This window comes from Onychomys torridus, chromosome 15 (genome assembly GCF_903995425.1).
Source record: "Onychomys torridus chromosome 15, mOncTor1.1, whole genome shotgun sequence".
Taxonomy (NCBI): Eukaryota; Metazoa; Chordata; class Mammalia; order Rodentia; family Cricetidae; genus Onychomys; species Onychomys torridus.
The window spans coordinates 32,409,828-32,436,762 of NC_050457.1; the positions used below are offsets into that span (position 1 = coordinate 32,409,828).

At 38.8% G+C, this 26,935-nt stretch overlaps 1 protein-coding gene and 1 non-coding gene across 2 annotated transcripts in view; one reads left to right on the forward strand and one right to left on the reverse strand.

Annotated features, from left to right (window-relative positions):
* Positions 1–26,935, forward strand: part of Pde4d (phosphodiesterase 4D) — a 1,081,007-nt gene that overhangs the window by 34,891 nt on the left and 1,019,181 nt on the right. The window lies entirely within an intron of this gene.
* LOC118596600 lies at positions 15,602–15,708 on the reverse strand. The gene has a single exon (XR_004946710.1). It is a non-coding gene; the product is annotated as a U6 spliceosomal RNA (small nuclear RNA).

The following is a 26,935-nucleotide window of genomic DNA, read 5'->3' on the forward strand; positions in this document are numbered from 1 at the left end:
CACACCTTGAAAATTAAAATTGAAACCTAGCTTGGTATCAGATAAAAATATGTGTATGCATAATATATATCATATTCCCATTATTTTCTTGACCAATGAATTTCTATTTTAAAAACAGTTTTAGGGGTTGGGGATTTAGCTCAGTGGTAGAGTGCTTGCCTAGCAAGCGCAAGGCTCTGGGTTCGGTCCACAGCTCTGGCAAAAAAAAAAAAAAAAATAGTTTTAAAGGACTGACCTTCATAAATTTGTATCAGGATAATTATTTTTATGATATATCTCTGTTAAGAATGTGAAGAATGTTGTACATAAACTGTCTGGAGAATGTGGTATTATTTGCAAACATGCCAGAGAATGCAGCAGATTTTACAAAGGTTTATGAAAATGGTATGCCTCAATTTTATAAGTAGAAAACAGCTTCAAAATTAGCCTCCTATTACACAGAAAGCCCACACATAGGACATAGGAGGGCTGAAATTCTTGTTCATTCCTACACTTTGACAGTCCCTCATTTCCAAAACCCATGACACCCTTGATTGTTTCTTCTCTTAACAACTTGTTCAGATGTCAAGATCTGTCCATTCTTTCAATTTCCCTTCATGACTTCATTACTCATTTTCTTGGCCAGGATCCTGAATTAGGCTTTTGTGACCATTTGCCTTGGTAAATGACATGCACTTTCTATAACAATGCTTTTTGGATACAGCTTCTGGCCAGTTCTAAGGTCTTCAGTTTGCTCAACCTCTGTGGTTCTCCACTGACCACAGAAATAACCACAAAAAAGTAAACAGCCAAGGCATTCAAATGTTCCATATGTGGACCCAATGTTGTTTCCCTAAACCCTTCTCCTTTGTGTATAGCACCGTGAAACTGATGGAGATGCTTGGCAGTTCCCATAACTCTGTGCTGTCAGGACTCTGGCTGCTGTTGCTCTTTCTGTAGGTGTTTAAATCCTAGCTAGTCTGAATGGCTCAAATGTTATGTTCTTCTCAAAGTCATGAATCCCAAAACTGAAAGCAATGTTTTTCTACTATGATCCCTTGATCTTTATCAGGATTCCTTTTTTCCCTTTAATTTAAACTTTGTTTTTTTTTTTTATTTCACACATGAGCATTGTATTTGTATAATTTCCACCCTTCCCTCTCCCCCTCCAGCTCTTCCCATATCTTCCCACTCCCTCTCCAATTCATGACTTCTACTTTAATTTGTTATTATTAATTATTATATGTATTTAGAGCTGGCCACTAGGGATTAGATAACTAACCTATCAGGGAGCTCATCCCTGAAAAAAAAAAAATAACTGCTTCTCTTTCTTTCAGGAACTACTGATTGCCTGTAGCTCTCCATCTAGGGGTGGGATCTGAGGAACCTTCCCTGTCTATATTGGCAAGTTCATAAATGTCATCATGTAGATCTTGTTTAGGAAACTATATTGTTGAGATTTCATGGGTCTAACTTGCCTATCATGTCAAGAAGACATAAACAAGCAGCAAGCAATCTATTCCTTGGGCTCTTAAAGTCTTTCCATCCTCTCTTCCACAAAGTTCCCTGGGCCAGAGGTGCAGGCACTATGTTGTAGATCTATTATCTAGTGTTGTGAACCCTGTAGCCAGTTGCCCTCTGCATTTGGAATAGTTGTAGATTCCTATAATGTTCTCCAGGTTTCTGCAAAAGTAAGCTTCTTTGGTGAGGGGTGAGGGCTACAATTATCTGTGAATCTAAGATTGAATATTTAGAACACAGTTAGGAATTATATTGAATAGTGAAAATCAGAGCAGTAGGTTCTCCTCTGCGGACTTGGGCCTATTCAGCTGGTTAGCTAGATTTAACATTGCCAGGCCTGAAATCCCTCCTATTGAGTGGGTCTTAATTCCAATTCAGCAGCTGTGGGTTTCCCTCAAGACAGAGTGCCACTTGCACTGTTGTAAATATCTTTCCAGGTTAGCTATTGTTGTGGTTTTAGATCTTGGTAGGACCACTGATTGCTTTTCTCCATTGGCCCTTTGACCAGTACCTGCCAATACCATAAAAGCAAGTCTTGGGGGAGGAGGTTTTCAGATCAGTTCTAGATTAATGTTTTCAAGTCCTGTGTCCAAAGTTTGTGGTGTCTTCATCAATAGGGTCTTAACTTTCATTTGGGAAGGCAACTAAGGACCATGGCAATAGTTTTGGGAGTCTCTTGGACTCCTCTGACCAATAACTGAAGGAAAGTTTCCTATATCTGGCACTGATTTTTGTTAGTCTATGACTCTTGGGCATTAAAAACATTAAAAGAAAGTATAACTTCATTCATATTACATAGATATATGCATATAGAAAGTATTTTAGGTAAACTTATAAAGTACTGTGTATGGCTTTTTCAAGCATATTCTGTATTACCATGATCACTTTCAAATATTCCTCAAAAGTATGTTATCCTTTTATTTATTTATTATAAAATGATGTGTAGAAGTGTATAAAACTTGTGCCTGTGATGATTAGGACCCCATCTCCTGCCCTATTCTGTGTACTTTGTTATAACTTTGTAATTTCTTCATGTTCAGGGTCCTATAGCTGGTGAATCCTTGTTTTCCATGTGCTTTCTAGGAGAAAGCTTGCATATATAGGTGCTCAATAAATATACAGGTTTTACATGAAAACAAGCAAGGATCACGCCCTATGATACAAGCTACAACTATGGTTTAGGATAAAAGCTATAGATAATAAATCTAGATGTTGTATTGAAGATCATTTTTATTTTTCTATGATAAATTATTACATTTTGTCTGGAGTACATTATTGTTATTATTTAAAATTATTGTGTGTATTTACACAACAATTCTTTAAGGACATCATTATCTTTATTGGCAATCACACCAGTTAAGGTAAGCTGAATTAGGTTACACAGCTTCTAAGTGTAATTCAAGGAGTAAATTAAGCCCTAACCAGTTTGAAAGCACATATTATTTCTTTTTACCAGGATTGGTTAGGTTGTTTCTAAGTTCTGTCTATCTAGACAGCAGTCAGTATAGATAACAAGTCAGTGCTGGTGGCTTCTCTTTCTTCCTCCTCCTTTTCCTCTTCCCTGTAATATTTATTCTAGCTCAACTAGGCAATTCATTGACAAAAAGGAATTCTAAATAAGGTGACTGGGATTAGTGTTGTGGATTGAGGGAACAAAGGCAATATGGAAGCTGATAGTACTCCATCAGGACTGTTCTCAGACTCAGTAACATCCCAAGACATAGTAAGCTGTAGCTGCTATGAGGAAACTTTGGAGATAATCTTCATTGCGGTTAGTGTGGATTCCTTTTCCTGCGGTCTTCCTCAGTTTATTTTCTATGCACTCTTATTTTCCCTGTCTATGATGCTTCCCTTTTACGGCACATAGCTGTTCTCTGCCGTAGCAAGCTCTTAGACTCCCCTGTGAACATTGTCTTCATAACTGCTGTTCAGAGAGCACAGGCTCTACCATCCTGTCCCCTGTGGTGGAAAAACAGGTCTCTTTGGTGAGTTTTGCTTTGGGACCTATTCATTCTAGTCTCTTTTATGTGAGTTGAAGATACAAGAGCTGATTTTCATGTAAAAAGTATATCTGAAAGAGAAACTGTGAGCTCTAGGGTAAAAGATACAGGACAGGGACACACACACACACACACACACACACACACACACACACACACACACACTCTGCCTATATTTGTAACTGCCTCTCCAGCCTTTTATGGCATAAAATGATCATACAACCTTTAATAAATTCTTCTAGTATATCTAAGATGAGCTGAGCTAAGTTCTGTTTCTTAGAGTCAGTTACTTATCTATGAGAGTTAACTAATTTTTAAGTCATTCTTGGAATTCAGCCTTAATGTGCTTTTTCTCCAGCTGAGTCCCCGTTACCTCACTGTTTATTCAGATTTACATTCTACCTCTGGGGTACATTTTATATTCCTTGTCTATTTTATGTAATTGATTATTTATGGGATTTCATAATGATCTTTATAATTTTTGTTCTTTGAAATTATTAGATAATTACATAATATCCCCCTTTCATTTACTCCCTACAATGCCTTCCACGCAACCCTTCGCTCTCTTTCAAATTCGTGGCCTGTTTTTTTTTTTTTTTAAGGTTGTTAATTCATATTCTCTGTCTCTCTGTCTCTCTCTGTCTCTGTCTCTCTCTCTCTCAAATACACAACTATAGCCTGCCTAGTCTGTATAATATTACCTGCATTCAATGTTTGGCTGAATAACAAGTTTATCTAATCTTTCGTTTCAGCATCGACACCACAGGCATCTCTTCTCTGGTTGATGGATTAAATTTCTTCCTTTTCTCCACCCCTCTTAACTTGTTTTCTCCTCCTTTTCTGTCAACATCGATGATTTAAGGAAGTAGAACCCAGGTAGTAGTTTACAGAATTGGCAATGCTGAAATGCTGTTACTCCACTTCTCTAAATAAACTCAACCCCTGTCATTTTACTTCAATTGGGAATTATTCTTACTTTAGAGTAAAATGGGGAGACTATATTCTAGTTCCTTCTCTCAATTCTAGGACTTGTATCTTTTTATAAAATTTGCATGGAATACACACTCTCTAAACTTATTGCCAATGGTATAGCTTTTAAAGGATTTTTTTATTGGCAGAACTTTATAATTTGGTATTTAGCACACACTTTATTAAGGAAGGCAAAATCTGTGTGAGAATAAATTAATTGTTGTAAGAAATAATAAAATAAATGGATTCTTGTTTTAACTTAATTACAAAACCAAAATAATAATACAAACTGAATAGATGAAGTCATGGTGATTGGAAATATGAGACAAAGTGGTTGACATAACAAGATAAGTTACTCCATGTGAATCAATGATTATTGGAAGTAAGGTGTATGAGCATGATAAATTTGGAAATACTGCAGAGGCAATTGATCTGTAGAGTCTACCTAACACATTTATAGTAAACCTGATCACATGAATAACTTCCCTGGCTTCTCTCAGTTTCGTCCAAGAGGATGTTTGTATGATAATAGAGAACATGGAAGTATGTTTAAATACAGTAACTATATTTTATAAGAGACAATGTTAATGGAGATATTTTTTTCATAAAGTACCTCAGTGTCTTCTTATTTGAAAAAAGGATGATCTATATGGGTCCTAAATGCTATGCCTACAAATAGTCTATAATCCCTCTTCCTCCTCTATTGAAGGCATGTTTATACACAGCTGTTATAACAATTTTCTTACCCAGGGATGTCTGTATTCTATAACATTGGATCTCATGTTGAAACTTTGCATATGACAGTGGAATCCATCCTCTTTATATATTTAAACTCATTGTCCACACTATATTCCTTGTATATGATTTTTTTTACTTAAGGTCTTTTTAAAATGAAATTAGTATGCATGATTAGTATACAATACATCTTCTTAAAAACTTGTCTACATTAACAAAGTTATCAATTATCTTTAATTATTAGTTTCTTCTTTCTTTAGTAAATCACGAGGAAACTCCCGTGGCTATAAGCATTGTTGATACTAATCCTTCATAGAATAAATTGAGTATAAATTATGTTAAATGAATCAGTCTGTTAAGTAGCCCCCTTGCCTTGGTGCGAATTGTATCCCCTATTCAGAGATCCAGATGTCATAGAGAAACTTCAGCAGTGATTTAACAGTGGGTTTTGTTTTGTTTCTTCTTGACTTTCAAACTTCTACCTTCAAGGATCAATCTATTGACCCTATAATTATTAACAGTCATTGTACCCTTTGTGATCTTATTGCAAATGGCCAGGAGAGTTGTGCTTTGTTGGATTAATTGCTAATTTCCAAAGAGTGGGAGTACTGAGTGAAACTACAGTGTTGTTCTCAGCAGAAAAACAAAACAAAACCCTGCATGGCACATTTTTATTATCTCGAACACAATTTTATTTGATCTATTAAAACTATTAGTACGAATGTTTTGAGAAAGCCAGAGGAAAACATTATTTCATAAGCATGCTTAAAATATGCATAATTTATGTTGGGACTGGAGAAACAGATGAACGGTTAAAGTATTTACTGCTTGTGCAGAGGAACTGAGTTTACAGCACTCACAGGGCATCTTACCATTTTCTAACTCCAATTCCAGGGGATCTCATACCCTCTTCCAGCCACCATGAACACCAGCCATGGAAGTGATGCACAAGCAAAACACGAATAAACATAACATAAATATAAATGTTTTAAACGTGTACATGATTTATATTTTTGTTGATGGGCCTATGCCACATGGAGTAGTGATGCTCCCTCCCAAAGCCATAGGTTATCTAACAAACCCCCCAGCATCAGGCATGGGAAATCTCCTTTGGATTAGTTGGTCAGAGCAGCCTAAGGATTTCCAAGACAATATAGGCTATTTCCATATAGTTAGACTTACTATTTGTTCATAATGAGAGAAGGAATTGTCTTGATTAGTTCAGAATAAAACATGTTGTAAATTCTTACTGGAACAGGAACATAAGTGGATGAATTAAAAAGGAAAACTTGACAGATAATTTTGAAACACAAAGAGTTTCAAGTGTAGCTTTGTGCCTTTCCTATTTCCTGGATCTCCCTCTGTAACTCAGGCTGGCCTGGAACTCACAGAGATCCACCTGGCTCTGCCTCCCAAGTGCTGGGATTAAAGGCATATGCCACCACTGCCCAGCTATCATCTAGGGCTTTTAATGTTTTAAATTTTTATATAGCATAAATTCAATTGATGCTTAATAAGTAAATATTTCAATGACTGCTGGTTAATCATTGGACAGAGCACATGACATTTGCTTTCTGTTTCCTCTTCTGAGTCTTCAGAAAATAGGAGAAAAAATTAAATAATGTACAGTACATAGCAGTTATGAGAGAGAGAGAGAGAGAGAGAGAGAGAGAGAGAGAGAGAGAGAGAGAGAGAGATTGATTGATTGATTGAGGAGCATGGGCACAAGACAGAGGGTGAGGGATGGGGCAGCTTCCTGCAAGGAAGAGTTCCAGTGGCCTGGCACAAACCAAAACAGCTCCCATTCGATATGACAACACTGATGGCCCCTGAATTTAGAAACACAAGGATAATCAGATTTTGAGTCAAGACTACATATATTAGGATTTTGCTACCCAACAGAATTAAATCATCAAAGCTTCTAGCAATCATTTGTTTGACCCCCTATGCTATGCAGTTGGCAGTTGCGCTGGGTTTCCTGGGCTGGTCCTGTGTCTACTCCCAGTTGCTTATCCCTTAGCTCTGCACCCACAGCTTAGGCCCTTATTGTCTAGGAAAACAGAGACAAATGGACCCCAAAAATTTCATCACTATTCAGATTATTCTGGGATTGTTCATATTGGTTGAGCAAGATTATAACTATAAGACTTCTTAAGGCCTGTGCTTAGAATTGTCATGCTCTTTCTACTTACTTCATTCTATGACTGAGGTAGGCAATAAGAAAAATCTGTTTTACATCTAGTATCCTACTATGAGTGAGTACATACCATGTTCCTCCTTCTGAGTCTGGGTTACCTCACTCAGGATGATTTTTTTCTAGTTCCATCCATTTGCCTGCAAACCTCATGATGTCATTGTTTTTCTCTGCTGAGTAGTACTCCATTGTGTATATGTACCATATTTTCTTTATCCATTCTTCAGTTGAAGGGCATCTAGGTTGTTTCCAGGTTCTGGCTATTACAAACAATACTGATATGAACATAGCTGAGCAAATGCCCTTGTGGTATGATTGAACATTCCTTGGGTATATGCCCAAGAGTGGTATAGCTGGGTCTTGGGGGAGATGGATTCCCAATTTTCTAAGGAAGCACCATATTGATTTCCAAAGTGGCTGTACAAGTTTGCATTCCCACAAGCAGTGGAGGAGAGTTCCCCTGTCCTTAGTGCATGAGCTGGCTGTTTGGAACCTTGGGCTTACACAGGGACACTTTGCTCAGTCTAGAAGGAGGGGACTGGACATGCCTGTACTGAATCCACCAGGTTGAATTGAATCCCCAGGGGAATCTTGGCCCTGGAGGAGATGGGAATGGAGGGGAGGAGCTGGGGGGAAGGAGGGGTGGGGGCGGGAGGGGAGAGGACAGGAGAACCCATGGCTGATGTGTAAAATTAAAACACAAATATAATAAATTAAAAAAGAAAAATCTGGATTCAAGGGGTACAGATGTGGACCCCATCAGTGAATGAGCACAGTTGAGGCATTACACTGCAAGATATTTGACTATGGGAGTTATATAAATCATGAATGTGTTTTTAAAAAACTCTAACAGTGTACTTGGGTTTATTTTATCTTTTTCCACATCAGATCTCTCCTCAGCCCTGTATCATAATGCCCAGCTTGCTTGTAGGTATTTGTTGCCAGTCTCCAAAAATGCCCAAAGGAGGCAAGGTTTAATCCAGGAAGGCACTAAAACCATAACTGTGTAGTAGGCCTCTGGAGGAGGTAGCAGCAGAGTTAAGGATGTGATGAGACTTTTCTCCAAGACTCTCAAAAACAATCCAACTAATTAACAAGACATGCTCACTTGAACTGGTTTGCAATTTATCATTTCCATAGATCATTTGAAAATGTTTTTAAGTAATAAAGTAAAAATAGAAATTTGAGGAAACCTGCAATCTGAATTACAATTAATCCAACAACCAAATGGAAAATTGGTTAGGAAGGAAACAAAGATGGTTTACAATACCTAGATATCATAGCATCCTTAGAAAGATGCAATAAATCTTTAAACCTTAAAATGAAACAAAAATTTTAAAAATGCCATGCAAAATAGTATAGTATGACTGAGCTCTTTAAAATTTCATGAGATCTCATCAACATGGTTGCCTGAACATGGACTGAATAAGAATAACACCAGTAGAGATGTCAGAAAGGACAGGGGAAAGCTTCTAAGGCGTCAGCTCTACGAAAAGAACTACTGAGGAATGCCAAGAGTGAGACAAAGATGTTCCCAGGGAAGAGCACACCAATTGGGTATCCAGGACCAAATGGTCAGCCCTGAGAACAGACGTACAAATAACCTATAAACTGAGCAGATTATATTTAGGAATATATATATATATATATATATATATATATACACACACATGTAAATACAGGCATGTGACAACCATTTCATGACAAAAGAGACCATGTATGGGAGGGTTTGGAAAGGGAAAAGAGAAGTGATATGATTATATTGCGATCTCAAAAATAAAAGAAAAAGTGAGTAGAAAGAAAAAAGTTCAAGTTCATAGCATTCAAGTGAAAAATAGTGGAGATCTCAAAACAATAGAAGAAAGATGAATAGAAACTATATGAGAATAGATTGAGTGTATTTAGGGATATCTCTTAGAAGAGCATTAACAGTAGATTATAATTGAGAATTTTTGGAAAAACTTTGGTGCTAAACTATACCCCTTTGTTAGTTCAGATACAAACATGGGAGGAAGTCATCTTCACATATAGCATTCTGCAGAAAACAATGGTCACATGAGCATCAGAGTGAAATCCTGTTTGTAAGGTTCCAGCGTTTAGAATGAACCCATAGGCAAAGCCACAGAATTCTTAACTGTAGATCAGAGTTTGACTGATTCAAACAAAGCAATGTTAAAGGCATTACACTGAGACTTTTGGACACAAGCAGATCCTTTTCTTCTTTGTAATCTAAATGCCAAAGCACTGTGCCCTGTTCCTAAAGTTCAGGAGGATCAGGACATTCAGGTAGCTCTCAGGCAAGACTTCTTAAACTATCTCTAATTAAAAACCTTCTTAGCATAATCCATTTTTTTATGACCCTGAGTATATAGGTCTATAAAATAGGCATGCAAATCAAACATTTACCAATAGTAAACCAGAAGAATTTTATTTAAAAAAAAATTCCTTGGAAAGAGATAATTTTATCAGTTGTTCAAGACACACATAAATTTGCATACTAATGAGATAGATGTTCTCTTTTATATAAAGAAATCTTGGCTGAATATTTGCTATTATAGGCATCGATCCTCTTTGAGGTTTTTTCAAAGTTGACTAATACTTTGATTTTATAATTATCTATGCTGAGAACAACACTTTACAAAAATATATAGCATAAAATGGCAGAAGTACATCTAGGGCTATTTCAAAAGTATTTAGATTCTGTCTACTCCCAAGTAAAAAATCCACTTGATTTTTAAAAGTGAAGCTTGGGATAGCAATTCAAACAGCAATTTTAAAAATCAAACATACAGCACAATATAACTGAAGACATTCATGCTGAGGGATGACAGTAAGAAAATATTAAAAGCCTTGCTTTTCTGTGATTAAACCTATATATTTTCTGAAAAGTAGAGCTGCGGTATTTTGGGAAGCATTGACTGGCATTTCATGGCATCAAAGCATGTACAGTACAAAATGCACATGTGTGTTCAGCAGTAAGGCTACCATGAGGTTGTATAATATAACATTCAGATCATTATGTGTTTGATTTCCAAGTAATTTTTGGTGGCTGCTTGTTCAGAAATACACTTTGCCAGTTATTTTCACCTTGTGCTCAGTTTAAAAAGCAGGGATTTAGGGCTGGAGAGATGATCCTGCAGGTAACAGCATATTGTGCACTTGCAGAGGACCTGAGCTCAGTTCCCAGCATTCATGTCAGACGGCGCACAACCAAGCGCTCTTTCCTAAACTCCATGGATATGCACACTCATGCACATATACAACACACCCCCATACACATAATTAATCCTTTTAATTTAAAAGAAGTTTATACCTGGAGGCTCAGTTGGTGGCCAAGAGCAGAAAAAGGCCTCCATTTAGGATTTCTTGACATCCTTTCACTGGTGTTGAAAGTGGTTAGAGGAGTTCTCTGGGGGCTGTCTCCCTTCTACGCAAGACTGTCAAGGAAGCATCTACTCTCCCCTTATGTGGAATCTGACATGCCGAACCACGCCTTCTTTTAACTTGCCTAGGATGTTTCAGTAACTGTTCTGATCAGCGTGCTGTTTGACTCTAAGCTTGCCAGTATTTGGTAATGTACAGAATGGAGGGACATGGCTGAATGTAAACTATATATGTAGAATAATTAGTGCTGCCTTGATCCACATGAACTGCCAAAGCACAATGCTATAATCTGGGTAGTTTATACGAAGAGAACTTTACTTCTCATAGAAACTGATCAAGGCATCAGCGGACATATCATCTGCTGTGGCCTCGTTTTCTGCTTCACAGCTAGTGCCTGTTTGCTCTGTCCTCATATGGATGTGAAAAAGGCAAGGCTGCTCCCCGGAGCCTCTTTTCTAAGGGCACAGATCCCATTGATTACCTCCATAATCTAATCATCCCAATGCTCTGATATCATCACCTTGGTACTTACTATCTTACAGATTTTTAGAGGCACACAAACATTCAGACAATAGCAAGGATGGAAAATGAGATCTGTAGTCTTAGCTTGCCCTGGAGACCTTTCTTCCAGCCAACATGCTGATTACTCACATAATACAAATGAAAGTGGTAGGACTAAGGCTCTTGAGTGTTTATGATCATTTTCAGGGAACAATACTGATTAACGACCACAGATAATACAAAAATGACATCATTCACCAGGCTTAAAAAACCTCAATTCAAGTCTGTGGTACTTTATTATTTTCTGTTCTAGAGTTGGTGAGGTCAAGCCTCACTTCATCACTATGCAGTCTGCATTCACATGGGGCACATGCTTAGATGCACATGTGAATTACGAAGCTGATCTTGCATAAAAGGCAGTGAAAAGCTAGGCAGTAAGTCAAATAGCAGTGGGACAGTGAAATTTCGTCTTACAAATGTTGAGGAGCTGGCGAAAGTCAGTCATCCTCTCTCTTCCATACCCAACCTTTCCCTTTATGTCTCATTGGGAACACTTTTTTTGTCACAGGAATCTTAAAATGTCTTATTAATTAAATCAAACCTGAGGCCAGTTATTGGGGTGAATGCTGGAAGACCAGAGAAGCAGAACAAGCCACAGCTAACCTCACCTTGCCAATTCCTTAGCTGATCTGGTTTCCTCAGACTGGAAGCCTCTGAGTCTTATCCAAAATGGGTCTCAACTGAACTGCTGCTCCAAAGCCTAAAAGCTTAACCAGCCAAATGCTGCTAGTTTCTGGTTCTCATGCCTTATGTATCTTTCTGCCTTCTACCATCACTTCCTGGGATTAAAGGCGTGAGTCACCATGCTTGGCTGTATCCTTGAACAGATGGATTTCTGCCTCTGGATTGTTAGAATTAAAGGCGTGTGCTATCACTGTTTATCCTCCATGTTTAATATGGTGGCTGTTTTGTCTCTGACACCAAATAAGTTTATTAGGGTACACAATATTTTGGGGAACACAATACCACCACACTTTTTGGCTCTTATTGTGCATTTTTTCTCTTTAATTCATCCAAAGACTTAACAAAGTTTTGTTTATGACTCTGTGATCTCCACAGCAGTTTCAATAAAGATTCTCTCAATATCTTCACCACACTGTCATCGGTGGACTCGGTATTGTTATATGTTAACACATTTTAATTAATTTTTGTGCTGTTCTAGGCAAACAGTACATGCTTTAAAATCTGGAGTTTACTTTTTCAGTTTAAGGGAACTACTTTGTTTCGCTTCTATGTAAATCATTGTAACAATATTTATGGCAGCATTAGTTTGCTTTTCATTGGAGGTATCAATGAAAGATACAAAATAAAACTCTTTGGCAAAAGTATGGGTGGTCTATAATTAGCATAAAATGTGTACTGTTGCTAGCAAACAAAAATAAAAACATTGTATTTGGACCCCTTCAAATGTAGGGAAATGCTTAGTATCCAAAGAATTGCCCTTTGAATGTGAATATCCTGTGTGCCTCACTGAAATTTGGTTCACTAGTGAATCAATGAGGGATGAAGGATGATCAGGGGCTGTGAGATCATCAGCCCACCTGGGTTACTTCGCAGCAGCCAGTTACAGTGTATCAGTTAGGATAATTAATATGAAATGCTGGGTCAGTTAAGTCCCCAAATCCCAGTAGCTAAATCCTTGGAAGTTTGCCTCATTTATGCAAAGTTGGTCGATCTTGTTGGTTGGCCCGCAGCTTTGGACTTGGTCATTCAGATACATGGAATACAACTGTTCCCTCCTCCTCTTCTTCGGTTTAATGCTCTCAGTTTCAGGTTTATCTCCCATCAGTAGGTGAACCTGAGAACTAAAGATGTTTGTCTGAGCAGGCCCAAGAGTGGCACAAGTTGCTTCCATCCTCTTTACACATGCGGCATGAGTTGCATAAAAAATTTGATCTAGCTGTGAACCCAGGGAAAGGTTTCTGACTTTCTGCCACTTGGTATTTCAGGCTGGCTGACACTATGCCATATCCAAATCAATTTGCTTCAGTAATCGTGAAAACATATGTGTTGTAGCCTCATAGGAATTATACTGTGTGCCTGTTTCTTTTGGACATAGTAGTACATAGCGCTATATTCCAAGGTCATCTATTTTGAGTCAGGGTTATGATTCCATGCAAGTTGTTCTAAGTATAATAAGTATTGTTTCTAATTCCCTGCAATTGACATGTGAAGTCTTAACCAGGTTTTTATGTTGCTGCCATCCCCCTCCAGGTCTTCACAGATTCTCCTGGTTTGAGTCATACAATGGTCTCTGCTAGTTTTCCTTTATCTTAGGCATCAGCACCTGCTACTACTGAGCATTCTTCTTTGTTTTTTTTTCTTCTTCAATAAATATCATAACACTTTAGATCCTAAACATCCACAACTCAAATCCTATTCTCGCCTTATCCTTCTCACCATGACCTGATTTATATCCTGTGGACCTTGTCACTGTCCCTCAGGCCTGCTTATTTGATTTTTCCTTCCACTTACAAGATGCACCAATACTTCTCTGGACATGAAGCCAGCTGTATTGGCTCGACTTCCATCAACTGCACACTGTCTACAGCAATGATTCTCATCCTGTGGGTTGCAACCCCTGTGGAAGGTCTCATCCTAGATACCCTGCATATCAGATATTTACATTACAATTCCTAACAGTAGCAAAATTACAGTTATGAGATAGCAACAAAATAATTTAATGGTTGTGGGTCACCACTACATGAGGAACTGTATTAAAGGGTCACAGCATTAGGAAGGTTGAGAACCACTGATCTAAGGAAACCTTAGTTGAGAAAGTTCTTCTAGTAGATCAGGCACCAGGCAAGCCTGTAGGGCATTTGATTAATTAGTGATTTAGTTGGAAGGGCCCAGCACATTGTCAGGGGCAGAAGTAAATCCTGCTGGTGGTCTTGGGTTCTATATGAAAACAGGCTGAGCAAACCATGAGGAGCAAGCCAATAAGCAGCACCCCTCCATGGCCTCTGCATCTACTCCTGCCTCCAAGCTCCTGTCCTGTGTGCGTTTCTGTCCTGATTTCCTTCGATGATGAACAGTGATATGGAAATGTAAGCCAAATAAACCTTTTCTTCCCCAGCTTGCTTTGGTCATAGAACATCACAGCAATAGTAACCCGAACTAAGACAGAAATTGGCACCAGGATAGTAGGGAATTGCTGTGGCAGATCCAACCACGTTTTTTTGAGGGAAGAACTTTGAAAGGATTTTGGAACTCTGGGCTAGAAAATCGATGGAATATTCATAACTTGGTGAGCCATTCTATGCGAGCTTGGAACATGAGAGTTTTGAGAGAATTACAGATGATGGAGGCTTGGCTTGTGAAGTTCCAGATGGAAGTTTGAGAGTCACTTAAAGACTCTTATCTGGGCTGTTTCATTTTTTGAGTTAAGAATTTGTGATTCTGGTTAGCTGGGGCTGAAGAGTCAGCTGTGATTAACAAGAGACCAGCATCACCTAAGTGCAAACTTTGCTAGGATAATCCATGCTGGTCGTTTGGAACTGGTAAGTTAGCAGTGACAAAGAGACTAGTATAATTGAGATGAAATCTTCTGGAAGTGTTTCCTCAGGGTCAGCACACAGAAGCTGTGTTCCAGAGGTGGTCAAGGCTGTACCTTGCGCTGGCAGCCAAACCCAGGTGGTACTTGTTTTGAAGGCATGAAAGGGTCATGGAGAGTAGCCTTGGTACTTGTGAAAAGCTAGGAAAGGCCACTAGTGAAGGTACAGCTTTAGTAGCAATTGAAGGCCCAGCACTGACAGGACCATGCAGAGAAATTGAGTCTTGGCACCATGAAGAAAGCCTATGAGAGGCTGCTGGTGAAAGTGCAGCCCAGTTGCAGCAGAGACCCCATCACTGGAAATGCTAGCACCATGGGCTGAGCACCAAGAGCAGCAGCAGCAGTGGAATGGAGCTGGTCTGAGCTTAAAAGGCAAGCTTTGTGTGCTGCAGAGGGCAGAGAAGTGAACCCAAGTCCTTTGAAGGAGCCCAGAAGTTTATAAGTAGATCCCGAACATTGAACATTGTGTTGTCTATACTGCTGGGAGTTTGGTTTTGCTTTGTTCAAATTGTGACTGTGCCCCTGGCTCTTACCTGTTGAAGTAAGAAAGTATTTTTGACTTTACAGAAGCTCACAGTTGGGAGACTTGAGGGGGGGGGGAGAAGGGGGGAGAAGGGGAGAGATGAGGAGAGAGAGAGATTTTGGAGCTTTACAGAGACTTTGGATTTTATTTTAGTTTTTATTTTTATTTTTTGGTGGTGTAAAAATATGGAATGTTTCACGAATTTGCTTGTCATCCTTGCTCAGGGGCCATGCTAATCTTCTCTGTATCATTCCAATTTTAGTAAATATGCTGCCGAAGCGAGCATGAGACTTTGGATTTTAAAAGAGACTGGACACCTTTAAGGAAATGACTTTTTCTAAGTCTGCAGGACTTTTTAAGTTTGTAAAATGTTTTATATTGTGATATCTTTATTAAAGTGTGATAGTGGGAATGAACAAGGAAGAAAATGTTGTGGCTTAACTGTGATGTGTTTGTGTATCAAGTCAATAGGGTGTCAGTTGCGTTGATTAGATTTGTGTTAACTTGACACAAGATAGAATCACTGGAGAGGAGGAAACCTCAGATGAGAAAATTCCTCCATAAGATCTGGCTGGAGGCAAGGTATAGGCCTTTTTCTTCATTAGTGGTTGATGGAGGAGGGCCTGCCCCATTCATTGTCAGTGAGACTACCCCCATGAGCAAGCCATGTGGAGCAAGCCAATTAGTAACACTCCTCCATGGCTTCTTCATCTTACCTCAAGGTTTTTTGTCTGTTTGGTTTCTGTCCTTCCTTCAATGATGAACAGCGATATGGGAGTATAAGCCAAATAAACCCTTTCCTCCTCAACTTGCTTTGGTCATGGTGTTTCATCACAGCAATAGTAACCTTATGTAAGACATTTGCATTGCCACTGTCCTGACCACTGGTGTAAGCTGCCTGGGTTCTCTTTCTGCCATCTTTTTCTTGTCCTTATCCTATCTGCTCTCCACATTGTATTATAATCTCAAAACCGTAGTCTCTCCTCATCACTTGACACTTAATCTAACCTTAAAACCAATTCCTTTGGGGTTCGAGAGATAGCTCAGCAGTTATGTGTAAAGATTGTTTTTGCAGAGGACCTAAGTTCAGTTCCCAACACCACAGTGGGTGATTCACACTCTTCTGTACACCCAACATGGAATCCTGCACTCTCTTCTGGCCTTTGTGGACAATGTGCTTGCATGCCCAAACCTGCACACATATAGCCATAAATTTAAAAAACTGGATGCACATATAAATTATTATGTTCCCGTTGTTCCTAAAACTATTGAGACTCCATCAGTCTGATCGGCCAGGGGATATATAATTGGAAGACTAACACCCTCTTTCTGCCCCCCTTCTGGCTTGTTTGAAGCTTCTGTGTGCCTGTCAAAGCTCCACACACCCTGGGTTTTCACTTGGTAGTCTGTGTTTTTTGCTCATGCTCCCATATTTCTTCCCCTTCTACACAGTTGATATCTCATACTTCCTATCTTCCATAATTCAGCTGTTTCAAGAACCATTCCTGAAATGAAGGCTTTTCTATCTGCTGTTTGCACATTGTAGTTACCACGTGTCTTAATCATTATATTGTGATTAAATAGTTGGTATGTCTGAATCATCAAACTGTATCCCTCTGCTCACCATTTCACCATCAATGCTCAGGAGAATGACTGGGACATCAACATATCCAACCAGTATCCTTGGTTTGCATAGTTTCTCCACTTTGAATCCTAAGCTATGTCTTACCACCTCATACAGATCGAGGCTAAATAAATATGTATTGAATTAAACTGAAGTCTAGCAGCGGGTGTTTAAATGTGTTAATTTTGAAGACATGCTTTATAAAACTGCCTTGACGGCATCCCAGTTTGAGTTTTAATCAAAATGCAAGTGTGTCATTTTGTTTCATACAAACATCTGGGTTTTTACTGATACTTGAGACGGTTTGAAAGCCATCGAGTTGATTTAGTCCCCTTTCATTTCTTTAGCCATTTGCCTGTTTCCAAATGAGTAGAAGTTTGGTAGAATGAGCAATAAATACTCAGATAAAATATCTATATGACAATTATATGCAAATTCTAGCTTTTCCTTTGAGCACAAAGAATTACAGACTAGAAGCAAAATAGTTTCTGCTTGGTGCTGTTTCTGGCATCTGTGACTTGGTTGCTAACCTCAGCCTCAAATTTTCTTCTTCTTTATCAGTAGCTCAATTTTTAAATCATCAACTTTTTATAGAAAACCCCAGGATCTCTATATAATCTGACAGATGTATTCAATATTTGAGTCAAATGTTGAATATGTACAATTTAGGTGGCGTGTGATGCTTTATTAATGTGGGCACCTAATCTTCTGAAGCTAAAGGGAGTAAAATTATAATCAAAGGCCTCTTTAACTCAGAAAGAACATGCTCTAAATTATTCTTTTTCTCTCAAACTATTGCTTTTCTTTGACTAGGGTCCTTGAGATATTGAAAGGCCTTTTTTTTTTTTTTTTTTTTTTTTGCTCAAAATAGCAGAAAGCACAGTCTTTATTTTCTTATTTAAGAGAATGGTTTTTGACATTCAATTCTTAACACTTACATTTGCCTGAAATTCTGTGTCTCACTTGAGTTTTGGCAGGAATGTTAGATAAGCATTTAAGGAAATTAAAATAGATGACTCATTAACCTAGATAATATACTTTTATTTCCACTGTGTACCCCAAAGTGGGACTGCATCAGTGAACAAAGTTTCTATCCTCTGCATACATGCTTATTATATTTCAGGAATCCTGAATAAACATGTTAGTTAAGAATCCTATTGAGAAATTGAGGACAATGTGGGAAAACAGTGGTGGTCTGAGAGAGGAAGCTAAGCAGAAATGTACTTTTATATAAAGCTAAGACTCCACCTGATCACATAAGGCACAATGGAGTATGAATAGGACTACAAAATTGTCCTCCTTGAGAAAGATCTGACTTCTCTATCCTCATATAAGTAAGTCAGTCTTGGCTGAATGGGAGGAAAGGGGTCATAAGCCTGCAGACATCTCAGGGGGAAATTTCCCTTTGGATCTTCTATGGTAATGTTCCAGGGGTGGAGTTATATGATGTTTATCAATTTATAACATCCAAAAGACAAAACACTTGCCAACTAAGAGAGACCTCAGCAGAGAATCAGCATTTACTATAAATGACAAGTACATGGTTTGGAAAAGATATCTGCGCTCATAGTAAGATATAATCTGAAGATTTACTATTCAATTGCTATAAAGCTGCAAGAAAGTAAGAAGTCAAGGATGGGTGATGTGCATCCTAGTCTAAGAAACTATATCTCTAGTCTAAGATAGCAGAGTTGCAACTTAAGTGAGCTATAGATGGGATCAAAGTTTCCATAGCAGATTTAGTATATGCAATCAGACATGACCATGGAAAGGTTTAGTCAAGTCAAGTAAGCTTCCATCTGGTCCACAATTCCAATTGCTTTTGTTGATGGTTTTGAAGCCAAGCTTTTAGTGCCACTATTGAAGGAGAAGCCAGCACAATGTTTTGATTTGGATGATGTCAGAAGGAAACTCAAAAGGTACTTAGAAAGACTAGCTGGTATGTGAGGAAGACAACCTAGAGTGAGGGTGGTCAGAGTATTGGTAGGTAGAATTTCAAAGTCAGAGGTCGAGTTTGGCATGGTAGCACATGCCTTTAAGCTTAGCACTAGGAAAGAAGAGGCAGGCAGAGTTCAAGGCCAGCTTGGTCTATGTAGGGAGTTCCAAGACAGCTAGGGTTACATAGAGAAACCCTGCCCTCATAAGAAGAGAGAGAAGAAGAAGAGAATGAGGAGGAGAAGAGAGATGGGAAAGGGGAAGAGGGAGAAGGGGAAGGGGAGAAGGGAGGAGGAAGGGAGGGGGAAAGCAGTGATTTATTCTGAATGTTGTTGATTCCTTGAGTGGGAATTGGTGGATTTGGCATGGAGAAGGTTGTGCACGACCATATACCCACTGCAGTGAAGTACTGGATAATACAAAGAAAGCCTAGATAGCATAGAGTAGATTCAGGGATGCATGGTGGGAGACAGGAAGGAAAGAGTATGAAGAGTCCAATTTTTGAGGATTTTTTTCCTCTTAAGTATTTACACAGAAATTACATAGATTGCTGTTGAAACCAAGTGGCATATACTATATAAGGCTGTTATTTAGATGTAAAGATCCAAGTAAGAATAATACCAGAGAGAGAGGAGTAACCATGGCAATGTTCTTGAACAGGTGCAAAGAGAGGATCAGGGAGATACATGGATATTGGGAAAGGGCACGCACAGGGCTTGGGGGGCAGATAATAGGATAATTCCATGGAGTCTGTTTGAAGGTCAAATGAATTTATTCAGGGTTTAACTCACAACAAGAATAATTGAGTTGATAGTGGAATCCTGGAGGGGCAGGGCATGGTCCAACGTGGTTCTCAGGAGAGCTCTGCCTTCCCTAGCACGCTTCAAGACCACAAGGTAGTGAAGAGAGAGCCAGCATATACTCCTCCCGGGTCTTAAGGGGTCCCCATCTGGGCCATGCTGGCGGGGGAGGCAGGTACCTAGCAGTTACCTGCTGCCTCACTAGGGGTGGTGCTTCAGGGAAAAGCACAGACAACTACCCCTACACATGGAGAGTTTTGTAAATGTGATGGAATTGCAGAGAATCATTTTCATGATTTCAAAGAAAAAAAGGATCAGACTATCAACCAAAGGTGAGGATAGGGAGCATGCAGCCAAAAGTGTGGAGAGAGATGTGAAGGCATCATTTCTAGGTCAAGGTATGAGTCAACTAGAAAATGTGAGACTTCTGGACAGCTCTGGGACTTAAAAGGTTTTAGGGAAAAAGCCCCAGGTACGTAGGAAGTTTAAGTTGAGCTAAGTACTACATTGAAACTTAACAAAGAAAAGGAAAAATCAGATAGTCTGCTATATGCATGGCACTAAGTACAAATAATGGTTGAAATAAAACTAAAATGTTTAACATTTATTATACTGTCTTAAAAAGAGATGAACCAAGAAGATCCAATAATTTGTTTTATTCAATGCCATGTTCCAAATTTGATGAATACACTGCAACATCATGGGACCACTTTGAAAATGTGACAACTAACTATCATTGCAAGATTTAATGGTCTTTTTCCCTCCTTTAGGACAGTCTCATGTATCTCAGGCTGGTCTTGAACTTGTTCTGTAGCTGAAGATGACTATGAATTTCTGATCCTTCTGCCTCTAGCTTCTCAGTGCTGTGATTATAACTATTCACCACCACACCAAGTTTATGCAGTGATGGCATGGAACAAAGGGCTGTGTTCATACAAGGCAAGCACTTTAGCGACTGAGTCATATCATCAGCCCTTCAATGGTACTTTTTTAGTGTGTGTGTGTGTGTGTGTGTGTGTGTGTGTGTGTGTGTGTGTGTGTGTGTGTGTGTTTGGTGCTGGTGCTGGGGTTCAAACCCAAGGCTTTGTAAATACAAGAAAAGTGCTCTGCCAGTGAGGGATACCCATAATCCACTTAGATCTTCTTTTAATTATTAAACATTGAAAATAGAAATATATTGTCATAGATGCATGATTATGTTTGTTTGGAATTGTTTCAGGGTTTTGTTTAGTGGGAAAATCAAAGTGCTGCCTGAAGGACATCACAGTAAAATAAGTATATATGAATGCAATGGGAAAGTGGGCTGTGGTTTCTGCTGCTCTCTATATTTGCCTAACAGAAAAGGAAAAAGCCTTTCCATTGTCACAGCTCACCTAGCATTGTTTGCAGGAAGGTGATTTTCTTAGCTGGAAATTCTCTCAGGGTAGCACCGTCTTAGTGTCTCCCTACCTTTATGTACTGATGTCCTTGCCATCCTCCCTGGTAGTGTCCCTTACTCTATGAGTCCAGGGACAGTGTTCTCCGTGAGCACCTGAAGGTCACAGATAATAGCTCCACCTACAATTGTTTGCATTCTTCATGAAGTTCAGTTAGTTTCTTCAACATTTGACTAAAAACATATATTTCTTTTAATACAGTGATAGATACACTAGGGAATAACTTGGCAAAAGACAAATGAAGTGGAAAATATTTTAATGATTTTACATATTACCAATGGATTCACAGCAATGTTGTTTTCTGTAAGAATATGTGTTTATGGATTTTATATTTAGAATATTTTAGTTATTATCTAACTTCTGAATCCATTAAATGAAACCACTTCTAAACACTTAAGTCTTAGTTTTCAGCCCTGTCAAATCCTGTTTCATATCCCCTATATTACTACATCTTTAGGATGAGATAATAAAATCCTGTGGCTTTAAGTCCCTTTATGTACTGATATCCTCATGTCATTTTTTAAAAAAAATTATTATATTTGTGTTTTAATTTTACATATCAGCCATGGGCTCCCCTGTCCTCCCCCCTCCCGCCCCCCTTCCCCCCTCAGCCTCTCCCCTCCATTCCCATCTCTTCCAGGGCCAAGACTCCCCTGGGAATTCAGCTCAACCTGGTAGATTCAGTACAGGCAGGTCCAGTCCCCTCCTTCTAGGCTGAGCAAAGTGTCCCTGTGTAAGCCCAAGGTTCCAAACAGCCAGCTCATGTACTAAAGACAGGTCCCGGTCCCACTGTCTGGATGCCTCCCAAAGGGTTCAAGCTATTCAGTTGTCTCACTTATCCAAAGGGCCTGATCCAGTTGGGAGCTCCACAGCTTTTGGTTCATAATTCATGTGTTTCCATTAGTTTGGCTATTTGTCCCTGTGCTTTTCCAATTTTGGGCTCAATAATTCACAGTCTTACAGTCCCTCCTCTTTCTGGACAATTGGAGTCCTGGAGCTCCACCTGGGGCCTGGCTGAGGATCTCTGCATCCACTTCCATCAGTTATTGGATGAGAGTTCCAGCATGACCATTAGGGTGTTTGGCCATCTGACCACCATACTAGGTCAGATCAGGCTTTCTCTCGACCATTGCCAGTAGTCTACAGAGGATGTATCATTGTGGATTTCAGGGGACCTCTCCAGCATTCTGCCTATTCCTGTTCTCATGTGTTCATTATTTATAATGGTCTGTTATTCCTTGTTCTCCATTTCTGTTCTTGATCCAGCTGGGATCTCCTGCTCCCCTAAGCTTTCTATCCCTCAAACCTTGCCCTTCAGTACTCCTGCTGTTGTCCAGGTTGTTCATGTAGATCTCATCAATTTCTCTGTCATTAGGCAATCCCTGCGTCTTTCTTAGGGTCCTGTTTTTTAAGTAGCCTCCCTGGAGTTGTGTAGCAGTCTAGTCATCTTTGTTTTACATCTAGTATCCTACTATGAGTGAGTACGTACCATGTTCCTCCTTCTGAGTCTGGGTTACCTCACTCAGGATGATTTTTTCTAGATCCATCCATTTGCCTGCAAACCTCATGATGTCATTGTTTTTCTCTGCTGAGTAGTACTCCATTGTATATATGTACCATATTTTCTTTATCCATTCTTCAGTTTAAGGGCATCTAGGTTGTTTCCAGGTTCTGGCTATTGCAAACAATACTGATATGAACATAGCTGAGCAAATGTCCTTGTGGTATGATTGAGTATTCCTTGGGTATATGCCCAAGAGTGGTATAGCTGGGTCATTGGGGAGATGGATTCCCAATTTTCTAAGGAAGCGCCATATTGATTTCCAAAGTGGCTGTACAAGCTTGCATTCCGACCAGCAGTGGAGGAAAGTTCCCTTGCTCCACATCCTCTCCAGCATAAGCTGTCTTCTGTGCTTTTGATCTTAGCCATTCTGACAGGTGTAAGGTGGTATCTCAGAGTCGTTTTGATTTGCATTTCCCAGATAATTAGGGATGTTGAGCAATTCCTTAAATGTCTTTCAGCCATTTGAACTTCCTCTGTGGAGAATTCTCTATTTAGTTCTATAGCCCATTTCTTCATTGGACTGTTGGGCATTTTGATGTCTAATTTCTTGAGTTCTTTCTATATTCTGGATATCAGCCCTCTGTTAGATGTGGGGTTGGTGAAGACCTTTTCCCACTCTGTAGGCTGTCACTTTGTCTTGTTGAACGTGTCCTTTGCTCTACAAAAGCTTCTCAGTTTCAACAGGTCCCATTGATTGATTGTTTCTCTCAGTGTCTGTGCTACTGGTGTTATATTTAGGAAGTGGTTTCCAGTGCCAATGCGTTCAAGACTACTTCCTTCTTTCTCTTCTATCAGGTTCGGAGTAACTGGATTTATGTTGAGGTCTTTGATTCACTTGGACTTAAGTTTTGTGCACAGTGACAGATATGGATCTATTTGCAGCCTCCTACACATTGAAATTCAGTTATGTCAGCACCATTTGTTGAAGTTACTTTCTTTTTTCCATTGTACAGTTTTGGGTTCTTTGTCAAAAATTATATGTTCATAGGTGTGCGGGTTAATGTCAGGGTCTTCAATTCGATTCCATTGGTCCTCATGAGCCTATCCATGATCATGGGAGAGCTTTCTATTTTCTGACATCATCTTCAATTTCTTTTTTCAGGGACTTAAAATTCTTGTCATATAGTTCCTTCACATGCTTAGTTAGAGTAATCTCAAGGTATTTTATATCATTTGTGGCTATTGTAAAGGTGATGTGTCCTGATTTCCTTCCCATCCTATTTGTCTACTATATATAGGAGGGTTACTGATGTTTTTGAGTTGATCTTGTATCCTGCTATGTTGCTGAAGGTGTTTATAAGCTATATCAGTTCTTCAGTTGAATTTTTGGGGTCACTCATGTATACTATCATGTCATCTGCAAATAGGGAGAGCTTGACTTCTTCCTTTCCAATTTGTATCCCCTTAATCTCTTTATGTTGTTTTACAGCTCTGGCTTGAACTTCAAGTACTATATTGAATAAGTAGGGGAGAGGGGACAGCCTTGCCTTGTTCTTGATTTTAATGGTATTTCTTTGAGTTTCTCTCCATTTAATTTGATGTTGGCTGTTGGCTTGCTGTAGATTGCCTTTATTATGTTTAGGTATGTGCCCTGTATTCCTGATCGCTCCAAGACCTTTATCATGAAGGGGTGTTGGATTTTGTCAAATGCCTTTTCTGTATGTAGTGAGATGATCATGTGGTTTTTTTCTTTGAGTTTGTTTATATGGTGTATTACATTGATGGACTTTTGTATGTTGAACCACCCTTGCATCCCTGGGATGAAGCCTACTTGATCATGGTAGATAATTGTTTTGATGTGTTCTTGGAGTCTGTTTGCCAGAATTTTATTGAGTATTTTTGCATCAATGTTCATGAGGGAGATCGGTCTATAGTTCTTTTTCTTTGTTGCATCTTTGTTTGGTTTAGGAATCAGGATAATTGTAGCCTCATTGAAGGAGTTTGGTAATATACCTTCTGCTTCTATTGTGTGGAACAATTTAAAGAGTATTGTATCAAGTCTTCTTTGAAGATCTGGTAGAATTCTGCACTGAAACCATCAGGTCCAGGGCTTTTTTTGGTTGGGAGACTTTTAATGACTGATTCTATTTCCTTAGGGGTATTGGACTATTTAAATGGTTTATCTGGTGTTGATTTAACTTAGGTATGTGGTACCTATCCAGAAAATTATCCATTTCTTTTAGATTTTCCATTTTTGTGGAGTAGAGGTTTTTGAAGTATGACCTGATGATTCTCTGGATTTCCTCATTGTCTGTTGTTATGTCCCCCTTTTCATTTCTGATTTTGTTAATTTAGATGCTCTCTCTCTGTCTTTTGGTTAGTTTGGATAAGGGCTTGTCTATCTTGTTGATTTACTCAAAGAACCAACTCTTTGTTTCATTAATTTTTTGTATTGTTCTCTTTATTTCTATTTTATTGATTTCAGCTCTCAATTTGGTAATTTCCTGGTGTTTGGTCCTCCTTGGAGACTTTGCTTCTTCTTGTTCTAGAGCTTTCAGGTGTGCTGTTAAGTCACTAGCATGAGATTTCTCCAACTTCTTTATGTGGGCATTTAATGCTATGAATTTCCCTCTTAGCACTGCTTTCATAGTGTTCCATAAGTTTGGGTATGTGGTATATTCATTTTCGTTGATCTTTAGGAAGTCTTTAATTTCTTTTTTATTTCTTCCTTAACCCATTGGTGATTCAGTTGAGCATTATTCAGTTTCCATGAGATTGTAGGTTTTCTGTTGTTTCTGTTGTTGAAATCTAACTTTAAACCGTGATGGTCTGATAGAACACAGGAGGTTATTCCAATTGTTTTGTATCTGTTGAGATTTGTTTTGTGACCAAGTATGTGGTCGATTTTAGAGAAGTTTCCATGGGGTGCTGAGAAGAAGGTATATTCTTTTTTGTTTCGGTGGAATGTTCTGTAGATATCGATTAAGTCCTTTGAGCCATAATATCAGTTAAGTCCATTTTTTCTCTGTTCAGTTTCAATTTGGCAGATTTATCCAGAGGTGAAAGTGGGGTGTTGAAATCTCCCACTATTAATGTGTGGGGTTTTATGTGTGATTTAAGCTTTAGTAATGTTTCTTTTACATATGTGGTTGCCCTTGTGTTTGGGGCATAAATGTTCAGAATTGAGACTTCATCTTGGTGGATCTTTCCTGCTATGAGTATGTAATGTCCTTCATCATCTCTTTTGATTGATTTTAGTGTGAAGTCTATTTTGCTGGATATCAGGATGGCTACACCAGCTTGCTTCTTAAGACCATTTGATTGGAAGTCTTTTGACAGCCTTTTATTCTTAGGTATTGTCTATCTTTGAATTTGAGGTGTGTTTCTTTTATGCAGCAGAAAGATGGGTCCTGCTTTCGTATCCATTCTGTTAGTCTGTGTCTTTTTATAGGTGAATTAAGTCCATTGATATTCAGGGATATTAATGACCAGTGATTGTTCGTTTCTGTTATTATTTTTATTTTTTGGTGGTCGTGTGTGTGTGTGTGTGTGTGTGTGTGTGTGTGTGTGTGTGTGTACTTCTTTGGAGTTTGCTGCTGTGATGTTATCTATTGCCTGTGTTTTCGAGGTTGTATCTGACTTCCTTAGGTTGGGATTTTCTTTCTTGTGCTTTCTGTATGATTTTTTGTTGTTGTTGTTTTTTCATTGAACCGAAGGCAAAATTTTCCAAGTTACAGATTTTAATTTGTATATTAATACATGTCAAATATTTGCCAATCAACTCTAATTTATTATTTCTTCTACCCTTAAGTATGTCTGTTTCTCAGTAACATATATCTATTAGATGTGTTAGGCATTGTCTTAAATGCTTTGTGTATTTGCTCATTAGTTTTTCCCATGAAAACTTAAAAGATAAGCACTTTTATTAAATAAAGAATCTGAGGCAAAAAGATGAAACACTTTGTGTAGTCAAGGGCAGCATTTTGTCAAACTTCATCCAGTCCATTCTGGCAGCTCAGTAGGCAAAAGCTGCTGGAGCAATTAGAATATGGACATTTCTGTGAACCAGAGGGCCTTTCTTGACAATTGGGGTGGGGGAGTAAAGATGCCAGATAGGATAATACAGAAATAATCAAGATGGTGATGAATAAGATGATGATTGATGATGCATTGCCTGTCACTGGGTCATTTTCTTGCAAAACTCCATAAATCAA